This window comes from Macaca fascicularis, chromosome 14 (assembly GCF_037993035.2).
Source record: "Macaca fascicularis isolate 582-1 chromosome 14, T2T-MFA8v1.1".
In the NCBI taxonomy this organism is placed as follows: domain Eukaryota; kingdom Metazoa; phylum Chordata; class Mammalia; order Primates; family Cercopithecidae; genus Macaca; species Macaca fascicularis.
The window spans coordinates 43,737,992-43,748,941 of NC_088388.1; positions in this window are offsets into that span (position 1 = coordinate 43,737,992).

Below are 10,950 nucleotides of genomic sequence, written 5' to 3' on the forward strand. Positions count from 1 at the left end.
TGGAACCCCATCTATGCTTGACTCATTCTGCAACACTGGTATTGAGATCACTCTCCATTAACAGCAGTTGGGATTCAGCTATTAAACCTTGTTTGGAAGTTACAAGCCAATCTGGAAAACCAAGAAAGGGAGCGTAAAAACCGCTTCACAGAGAAAATCCCACCAGAGCTCAGAGTTTCTGCTTTAATTGGAGCCGTAATTATGGTAGTCATAATTGTGTGGGGAAAAACAAATCAAAACAAACTTAAGTTTTGGATTTGGATTTTTTCACTTTGACCCATTAGCTAGTTTACCTAGAAATGAAGTCTTGAATCCAAGTTAGTTTTTTTTTTTTTTTTTTTTTTTTTGGCTGGAGAGATTTTATTATAAGGTACCTGGGATGTACGATGCCATCAGTTGGTCACAGGAATTATACTTTATTAACAATGGAAGCTAAAATCTCAAGGCTGGTGTGGTAGGAAAGGAGAAAGAGGCTTTGAAGTGCATGTTTTGATACATGTAGAAATGTCCTCTTCTAGAACATATTTTTTTAAATATTTAGTCCATTGGTTCAAGAACTTTAGTTTACCATCTCTAAAGCTTATATATTTAGACAATTTCCCTCCACAATGTATTGTGTTCCAGAATGTGCTGCCTACCTCTTACTCAAAACCTTTTTACTCAGTGTTATGATTCACTGCCATCCCCCTGCTACATTGCACTTCATATCTTATCTTGCTATTTTCCCCAAATGAGCAAATTGCCTCTGTCTCCTCTGATGTCATTTTATAATGTCCTATGTACAGTTTTACTATATTTCTTATGTTGGAAAGAATCATTCTATCTACTTCTTTATGCTTTTGAAAACTCTTTAGGAGACCTATTGTCACCTCTATAAGCCAATGGATGAGATGAAGAATCTTAGTGTGTCTGAACTGCAGGGTACTTAGAATTCCCAAATCCTTTTTATTTTATGGATGAGGTAGCAGGATCCTAGAGGAGGCCATTGACTTGCTGAATGAGAACAAATGCATTAATTGCAAAGCAAATGCTTGTGCTCAGTTTTCCAACTCCTGTATTTTTCTGAGTTTGATTCTGAAACTGCACAATAAACAAACATTCTATTAAAACTAATTTTTCTTAATTCTGTATTGTCATAATAGATTAAAAACAAGAGACATTGCTTCTTCCTTTTTATCAACAATAAGCACTATGTGATGATAAGGCGATATGATTTATTAATGAACAAACTTCTCAGACTTTATAGATGATATAAGCCACAAATTTCTAGGTAGATCTCTTAGAAGTCTGTAAACTTATTCAAGTGGCGTGGATTTTGCTTAGAACACTGTTTAACATGCAGATGATTCAAGTACTGTGAATATTTTGATCAAAAAAGAGAACTGTTTCTAATGCCTCTGAGGTTCTGCCACTAACAGATGGGTTATATTAGGATGAGGAGAGTTTTTCCATCTTCTCATGTGAAAAATACACGACTGGACCAGGGAAGGGATAAGGGAAAAACTCTTTTTCTTCTTCTGCTCCTAGGTGACCTTATCATTAATGACTTTCTGTAAGGCAAACATGGTTATGTTAGTAAAAGAGCTAGTGAGGTCACTGGCTTGGGCCTTCAATATAATTATCACATAGTGAGAAATGTAACTGAAAATGTATGAGATGTTTCTGAAATGTATATGTAATATTTTATGTAAAGAATGAGTTAAGGCCAGGCATAGTGGCTCATGCCTATAATCCCAGCACTTTGGGAGGCCAAGGTGGGCAGATCACCTAAGGTTGGGAGTTCGAGACCAGCCTGACAAACGTGGAGAAACCCCGTCACTACTAAAAATACAAAATCAGCTGGGTGTGGTGATGTGCACCTGTAACCCCAGCAAGTCGGGAGGCTGAAGCAGGAGAATCGCTTGAACCCAGAAGGTGGAGGTTGCGGTGAGCCCAGATTGTGTCATTGCACTCCAGCCTGGGTAACAAGAGTAAAACTCTGTCAAAAAATGATTTAAATAAGAACAACCATGAAGATATATATTTTTTCAGGGTCAGACTTCAAAGTGGAAAATTACAATGTATTCTATAGTCTGAATCAAATCTGACAGCCTAAAATGCTATACTTTCTAGGAGCTGCTCTTTTGGAACAGGTATGAAGATAGAAACCTAAGAGTTCAAGTCTGGATTTCCTGGAATTGAAACTTCCATGTAAAGAACTGTCATCGAGTGGCCACTTTCAAATCTTATGACCTGAGAAAATGATAGAGAATAAATCTCTGAGGTGAAGGTGTTTGTTTTATGGGAAAAAATTAAAAATTTAAAAATATACATGTGAGATATATATATATATATGTATATATATATATGTCTTTCCAAATTATTTCTACCCTTAGTGGACTCCAATGGGTATAGCTTAATAAACTTTTGGTCGAGTAATACACATACAATTTTAAATTTATGTATTTTATGAAGTCTTCCTTTTACATAATGGATAACATAACCATTCATTTGTTTAGCAGTAAGGAAGAAACCATATGTTAATTTTTCCATTGGAGTTAGCACCAGAACACTGAGTGACAGAGAACAAGCTATCCTTGGATTTGAGGACTATCAGCTAGTTCAGAAATAATTTAGTTTAAACTCTTGATTTTGCAGATGAAGATACTGACACCTGGAAAGATGATATGATTTTCCCAAGGTCACAGAGTTGGCTAGTCACACAGCTGGGATGAGTCTGCATGTTTCGATGTTTTGTAGCAAAATAAGGTATAGGTGTAGAGGTGTATGTACAGATAAACATAGGGTATGGGTATGTATGTGTGCATATACATGTAATGATTTGTCAGCCTGTATCTTGTTATATGGTGTAGGGGGCCTTCAGAGTTTTGATGTACTATGGGGAGGAATACATCAATAATCCATAACTGGGATTAGCAATAATGGGAACAGGGTGGACACCCAGGATAGAGAGAAAAAGGATTATCATATGGAAAGAAATATGCTTCAAAAAGGGAGGTGGGAAAGCTTCACAGATTTCACATCCTTGTCAGTACCTGTGCCTATCCACATTTTACCAGGCTTTCTAGGCCCCTCAATTCCTCCTATACCTCAGACTACATATTAGTGAGTTAAATTAAAGATTTTCCAGATAACAAAACTGATACCTAGAAAGATTAAGTGACTTGCCAATGTCACTATACAGGACCATTTTTGAAAGTGGTTCTGGAGACTTCTCTCACCTTAGGGGTTGCGGCACAAGCCCTCATGGTCTGACCAGCCTTCCAGTATCCTGCATGTAATGTCTACCCTGCCAATATCACTATTTCGGACTTTGTGTTTTTGTTTCCTCAGTCCAGCTGCTTGTTCTGTTGATGATACAGGAACTATTTCCTGTTGATATCCACTCAGAGGCAAAATAATGCTTTAAACAGAAGCACACAAAAATATGGGTTTAGTTTCCTTACTCTTTAGCACATGACTTTATTTTTCCACTAGGTGAACCAAAAAGTGCCGAAACAGAATCTGAAAAAGTCTTCATAGACTTGGAATCCAAGTGATGTGGGATCTACTCCTAGATCTGACTGACCTGAAACAACCAGTTAATCTTTCTCCATCTCATCAATTAAATACATTAAATCAAAGGGTTGGTGTAAGGATAAAATGACAAAATATATGTAATCTAGTATATAGTAGGCACTCAGTAAATGTTATTTTTTCCTATCCTTTCCTGATGACTTCACAGGTTGTTTTGAGATTGGAATGATATAATTGATGTGAAGACATGTCAGAGTTGAAATACATTTAACAAGAATTAGAAATTGTTTTTATTTCTCTGATTTGGGAATGTTAAAAATTGCCTTCTCTGAAATGGCATTTAAGAAAAGTCTTCTTCTAGTTGTGAAGCAACTTTAATTCAAAGAACATTTGCCTACCAGATAAATACAGCAAATTCCATAGTAAGAGATGAGACTGAGTTTTTCTGTTTGGTCTATTGCTTCCAAACAAACATGGTAACGGTTCTGATGAGTTTTCCATATCTACAGTGTGCAGCCCCATCTATCTTCCCTGTCTTTGAACTTGGGAAACACTTTAATCAGGCCTATGCTTTTTGTGGAAAGGAATTTGCCTGTCACAAAACCACTTGGTTTCTTGCTGTGCTGTGGGATTCCGTTTTATGTTCTGAAGCCATCGTGTGTCCTGGGCTTCCAGTTATATTTATTTATTTACTTTTCATATTTGGGGGCTGGGCTTAGGGCATAAAAGCAGTCTTGATGTGCAGTGAGACTGTTGGATTTTTACTCTCTCTCTTCTAAATATTTTTGGGTCATTAATAATTATTACTGTAGGTGACTGGCTTGTAAAAATCACCATGACAATATTTCCTTGCATATATGCCTTGTGCAATTATCCATATTTTTACCAGAAAAAATTCTTAAATCATTCTTGTATATAATTATGTGTGTGTTTTATAACAATAGCTAATGGTAACAAGATAAATTTCTCTGAGCAGAATATATATTATTTGTGCTAGAAAAGAGCAAAGATTAAACTAAAGGGGTTGTCAAGAGCTGGGAGTTTGCTTTTGTCTCTTTCTCTTTATTTAATCCCTCAGCATCTCCTGTCTCTGAAATGGGAAATATAGTTCTCTTTGGTTGCAATAAAACTTTGGAGAACACAAAATCTAAAGGAAGAATGAAAGATGAACCTTAACGAAATAATAAAAAGCCAAGAAGATATCCAGAGTATCAACTAAATTATCATCATTAAAAATAGCCTAATTTGAATATCACTGCTGCTGCCACTGGACACTGAGTGCCAGGACCCTGCATGATACCACTAGCAGGGAAATAAATTCTCAAAGCGGGAATCATAACCCTAGACCAACGAACCACATGGGAAATAAATTCTCAACTATCTTTTATGTGCAATTTACTACAGAATCAAATCTTCCATGGTGGCATCTGATTGAAAAAGACTAAGTCATATGCCCAGACACTAGCTTTCACTTCTATAAATGCAAGGTAAGGCTCTGGCTTCCACCAAGACTTCAAAAATGGCAGATTCCATAAACCAAAATATTGCGTTCAGTAGTTGATTAGCCAATTGAATGTCCATCATATTCTGCTTAAAATAGCATTTGCAGAAACTTCAAATTCTGGAAAGATGAAATAAATTTACTTTTTTGCATTTTTCTTTCTAAGCACAACTAAAACCCTGGATGTATTAGTCCATTTAATGCTGCTTATAAAGACATACCAAAGACTGGGTAATTTATAAAGGAAAGAGGTTTAATTGATTCACAGTTCAGCATGGCTGGGGAGCCCTCAGGAAACTTACAATCATGATGGAAGGGGAAGAAAACACATCCTTCTTCACATGACGGCAGCATGGAGAAGTGCCAAGCAAAAGGGGGAAAGCCCCTCATAAAACCATCAGATTTAGTGATAACTAACCACTCTCATGAGAACAAGATAGGGGAACAGCCCCCAAGATTTTATTATCTCCACCTACTTTGTCCCACAACACCTGGGGATTTGGGTGGGGACACAGCCAAACCATATCACTGGATATTACAGATGAAATGAAAATACACCTCTGAAAAGTGAAAAGAAGAAGGAAAGCGACTAGAGACTTTAGGACTGGAGAAGCAACAGGGTGGTGAGATCCCTGGTTGCACCTTTTGTCTTATGTGTCTCAGACCTGGAGCTAAAGGGGCCAGCAACCCAGAAACACCAATGTGTGTGTATATGCCCCAAAACAAAGCCTCTTCTTTCTGGCCAAAGGATCAAGAAATAAATATCAGGGAGATCATGTGGAGAGACTTCGATTCTACACCCACCCAGCAAAAATGAGATGTCCCTCCTGGTCCCCTTGGGGTTGTGTCAGAGGAGGCTTACTAATGGTAAGTAAGGATTTGCCCCATTGCTCAGTGGTAACAGGGCAGCCACTACTATAGTGTCAGTGGAGACCATGTGGAGAGCCAGAATGTCCACTCTGGCTTCCCATAGAAACCAGGGACAAAGATCAAATATAGTCTTTATTGAAACATATATCCATAGGCAACAAGCTGAACTTTGGCCTAACTTTCATACCTTATACAAATATTAACATGGAATGCACCACAGACTTATGTGTAAAACGTACAACGGCAAAACTTTTGAGAAAAATAAAGGAGAAAATCTTTGCCATCCAGGGGTAAGCAAAGAGTTTGTAAATTTGACACTGAAAGCATGATCTGTACAATAAAATTTGGTATGTTGGAGTTTATAAAAATTAAAAACTTTCTTCTGTGAAGGACCCGCTAAAGAGAATGAAAATACAAGCTACAGAATAAGAGAAAACACTTGTAGACCACATATCTGACCTATCAGGAATAAGTGAAGAACTCTCAAAACTCACCCGTTAAAACAAAATCCAATTATAAAGTGAGCAAAAGATATGAAAAGATACTTCACCAAAGAAGAAATATGTAATGCAAATAAACATATTAAAAGATGCTCAACATCAGTAGTCATTGGAGAAATTCACATTAAAAGTACAATGCAATATCACTCTAAACCTATTAGAGTGGCTAAAATAAAAGAGTAGCAATATCAAAAGTGGGAAAGGATGTAGAGAAACAATGTGTTAGTTGGCCAGGGCTGCTGTATAACAATATATGGCAGGCTGGGTTGCTTAAACAACAGAAATGTATTTCCTCACAGTTCTGGAAGCTAAAATTGTAAATCAAGGTGCCCTCCAGTTTGGTTTCTGTCTTCCTGGCTTGCAAACAGTTGCTTTCTCTTTATGTCTGTGCAAAGCATTTTCTCTCTGTGTGTATATGTTACAGGAACTCTGCGGTTTGGTCTAGATACTGCTGCTTACCACACAAAAAGCCAATCACTGAGCAGAGAATTACCAGGGAAGAGGCTTTATTCATGTGCTGCAGCAGAGGAGTTGGAAGATCAGTCTCAAATCCATCTTCCTGAAAATTGAAGGTTTATATAGCAGAAAAGGAATGTAGCTATGTGCAGGAAAACAGCAATTAGAGAGGGGTAAGGAAGAGGAGTTGGTCAGTAGGAAGCAGGTGGTCCCTTAGTAAACCAATAATTACAGTGGGTAAGAAAACAATCATGATGAATGAGGGGGTCTGGTGTCTCATTGCCCAGATGTGATGATCCGTTAAGTTTCAATTTCTTGATACTATCTGGGAGGCCTGATGGTTGGTTTCCTGAGACAGAAACTCAGATAAGACAGGTGTAAGTTCTCAAGTTTTAAGACTGGGAGGGCCAATTTTCATGATTTTCCAATAAAATATCTATGGCACAATTAGGTTGGTTTCATACAGAAGGAGAGAAAATGATCTTTGCTGTTGCTTCCTGTTATAATGAGAACACCATTCGTATAGGATTAGGGACCCACTCTCGTGATCTCATTTAAACTAATTACTTCCCTAAAGGCCCCATCTCCAAATACAGCCACATTGTGTGTTAGGCATTCAGCATATGAATTTTGGAAGGATACAATTCAGTCCATAACAACAAGTACCTTACAGATTTCTGGAAAGAACGTAAAATTACACAGACACTCTGAAAAGCAGTTTGGTAGTTACTTAAACTAAAACTTCAACAACTATAGGACACAGTGATTGTACTCTTAGGCATAAATCCCAAAGAAATAAAAACCTATGCTCACACAAAATCCCGCACATAAATTTTTATAGCAGCCTTTTTATTTTTCATAATGGCCAACGACTAGAAACAAACTAGATGTCCTTTAATGGGTGAATAGTTAAACAAACTGTTGTACATTCATACTATGGTATTGATAGGAACAAACTACTGATACCTGAAAAACTTGGATGAATCTCCAGAGAATTTTGCTAAGTAGAAACATCAATTTGAAAATATCAAATACTCTGTGATTCCATTTGTACAACATTTTTGAAATGACAAAATCATAGAAATTGAGAACAGATTAGTGATTTCCACAATTAACCGGGTGTGGTGGTGTGTGTCTGTGGTCACAGCTACTTGGGAGGCTGATGTGGGAGGATTGCTTGAGCCTGAAAGGTAGAGGTTGCAGTGAGCTAAGATTGGGCCACTGCATTCCATCCAACTTGGCTAAGAAAGTGAGACCTTGTCTTGAAAAATAAATAAATAAATAAAAATAAAAAGGCAACAAAAGAGTTACTTGTGTTGATAAAAAATATTTGTGTCTTAACTATTTAAACCTCAATATTCTAATTCTGTTATTATACTAAAGTTTTCCAAGGTGTTGCCTGGGGGGAGCTAGATAAAAGATATATAGGATTTCTCTGAATTATTTTTTACAACTGTGTGTGAATCTATAATTGTTTAAACATAAAAAGTTTAATTTTTAAAAAAAGACAGGTTTTGCCTTTCATGGAGGGAGGAAGTGCTGAGGTGTGCTGAGAAGATGGGGCTCATACAACCCTCATCTCAGTTTATTATAATTCAGTGTTCACACCAAGAGAGGTTAAGAAGACCAGAGGCTACATAGCCCCTGCTCACAACCCTGGGGCCAAAGCAAGAAAGTCATGAAGACAAAAGCAGGCCACTGGCTCTACATTCATCTCCGGATGCACTGTCATTTCAACAATATCCGTGAGTTCTTCACCAGGAGGAGATTCCATCTCAATAAATCACTTTCTGTGCTCATTCATAAGAAGCAACTCCTCATCCTTGCAAGTTTTAGTATGAGATTGCAGCAATTCAGTCACATCTTCAGACTCTACTTCTAATTCTAGTTCTCTTGCTATTTCTATTTAATAATACATGTGCAGTTACTTTCTCCACTGAAGTCTTGAACCCCTCAAATTCATTCATGAGTTTTGGAGTCAACTTCTTCCAAACTCCTGCTCATGTTTATATTTTGACCTCCTCCCATGAATCATGAATTTTCTTAATGGCGTCTAGAATGGTGAATTCTTTCTAGAAGGTTTTTAATTTACTTTGTACAGATCCATCACATAAATCACTCTCTATGGCAGCTATAGCCTTATGAAATATATTTCTTAAATAAGAAATGCCTTTGAAAGTTGGAAGACCTGAAAGTAGAAATTACTCTTTGATCCATGAGCTGCAGAATGGATGTCCTTTTAGCAGGCTTAAAAACATTAACCTTTTTGTTCATCTCCATCAGATCTCTTGGGTGACTAGGTGAATTCTCAATAGCAGTGATATTTTGAAGGGATTTTTTTTTTTTCTGAGCAGTAAGTATTGACAGTTGGCTTAAAATATTCAGTAAACCACGATGTAAATAGATGTACTGTCATTCAAGCTTTGTTCTTACATTTATAGAGAAGAGGCAGAATAGATTTAGGGTAATTTTAAAGAGTCCCAGGATTTTCAGAATGGCAAATGAGCATTGAGTTCAACTTAAAGTCACCAGCTGCATTATCCCCTAAGAAGAGAGTCAGCCTGTCCTTTGAACCTTTGAAGCCAGGCATTGACTTCTCCTCTCTAGCTATGAAAGTTATAAATGGAATCTTCTTCCAGTATAAGGCTGTTTTGTCTATATTTAAAGTTGTTGTTTAGCATAGCCCTCTTTATCAATTATTTTAGCTGAATTTTCTGGATGACTTACTGCAACTTCTACATCAGCACTTGCAGCCTCACGTTGTACTTTTATGATATGAACAAAACTTTATTCCTTTAACTTATGAACTGACCTCTGCTAGCTTCACTTTTTTTTCTAAAGTTTCCTCACTTTGTCAGTCTTCATAGAAGTACAGAGAGTTAGGGTTTTGTTCTGGATTAGGTTTTAGCTTCAGGGAATATTTTGAATGGTTTAATCTTTCTAGACCACTAAAACTTTCTCCATGTCAGCAATCAGGCTGTTTTGCTTTCTTGTAATTTGTGTATTTACTGGAGTAGCACCTTTAATTTCTATCAAGGGCTTTTTCTTTGTATCCACAACTTGACTAATTGTTTGGCATAAGAGGCCTTGTTTTTTGCCTATCTTGGCTTTCAACGTGCCTTCTTCACTAAGCTTACTCATTTCTGGCTTTTCATTTAGGGACCTTCAACTCTTTCTTTCACTCGAAAACTTAGAGACCATGTAGTGTTATTAATTGACCTAATTTTAATATTGTTGTGTCTCATAGAATAGGAATCCTGAAGAGAGAGAGATGAGGGAATGACAAGCTGGTGGAGTAGTCAGAACACACTCGCCATTTAATGATTAGGTTAGCTGTCCTGTATGTGCTTGATTTGTGGCACCCCAAAACAATTAAAATAGTAACATCAGAGGTTCTTGAACACAAATCATCATAACTGATGTAATAATAATGACAAAGGTTTAAATATTGCAAGAATTAATGAAATGTGACACAGAGACATGAAGTGAGCACAAGCTGTTCAAAAAATGGCACAGATAGACTTGCTTGATGCAGGATGGTGACAAATCTTCAACTTGTTAAAGAAACCTCAATTACCTTTGAAATGCAACAAAGCAAAATGCAATGAAGTGACATATGCTTGTAGTGGACAATGGAAACTGCCTATGATATGGTACAGATGTTGAATTTAACAAAGACTTTGACTTTGAGCAGCCACTGTAAGTATGTTCAAGTAACTGAAGGCAAATTAAAGAATCACATCAAGTTATGATTATAGCACAAAGGAGTTGAGTAGGAACAAAGCACTATTGGATTAAGGAACTCACATCAGACAGGAATTCAAATGTACAAACACGAATGCTAAGAACCAGAAATAGTAAATAAGAAGAGTACTATAATAAATGCTGTGAATATATGATTGCTGTTCTTTCTCCTCTCAGCTTTTCTGAAAGACACCAAGTTTATACAGAGAAAGAATTATAACAATGTATTGTTGGCTATGTTTTCTTGTATATGTGTATATATACGTGTTGTATGTTGGTGTATTCTTGTGTGTATGTGTAATATGTATTACAATAATAGCACAAAAGGGGAAAAGAGAATAGATCTATATTGGCATGATGTTC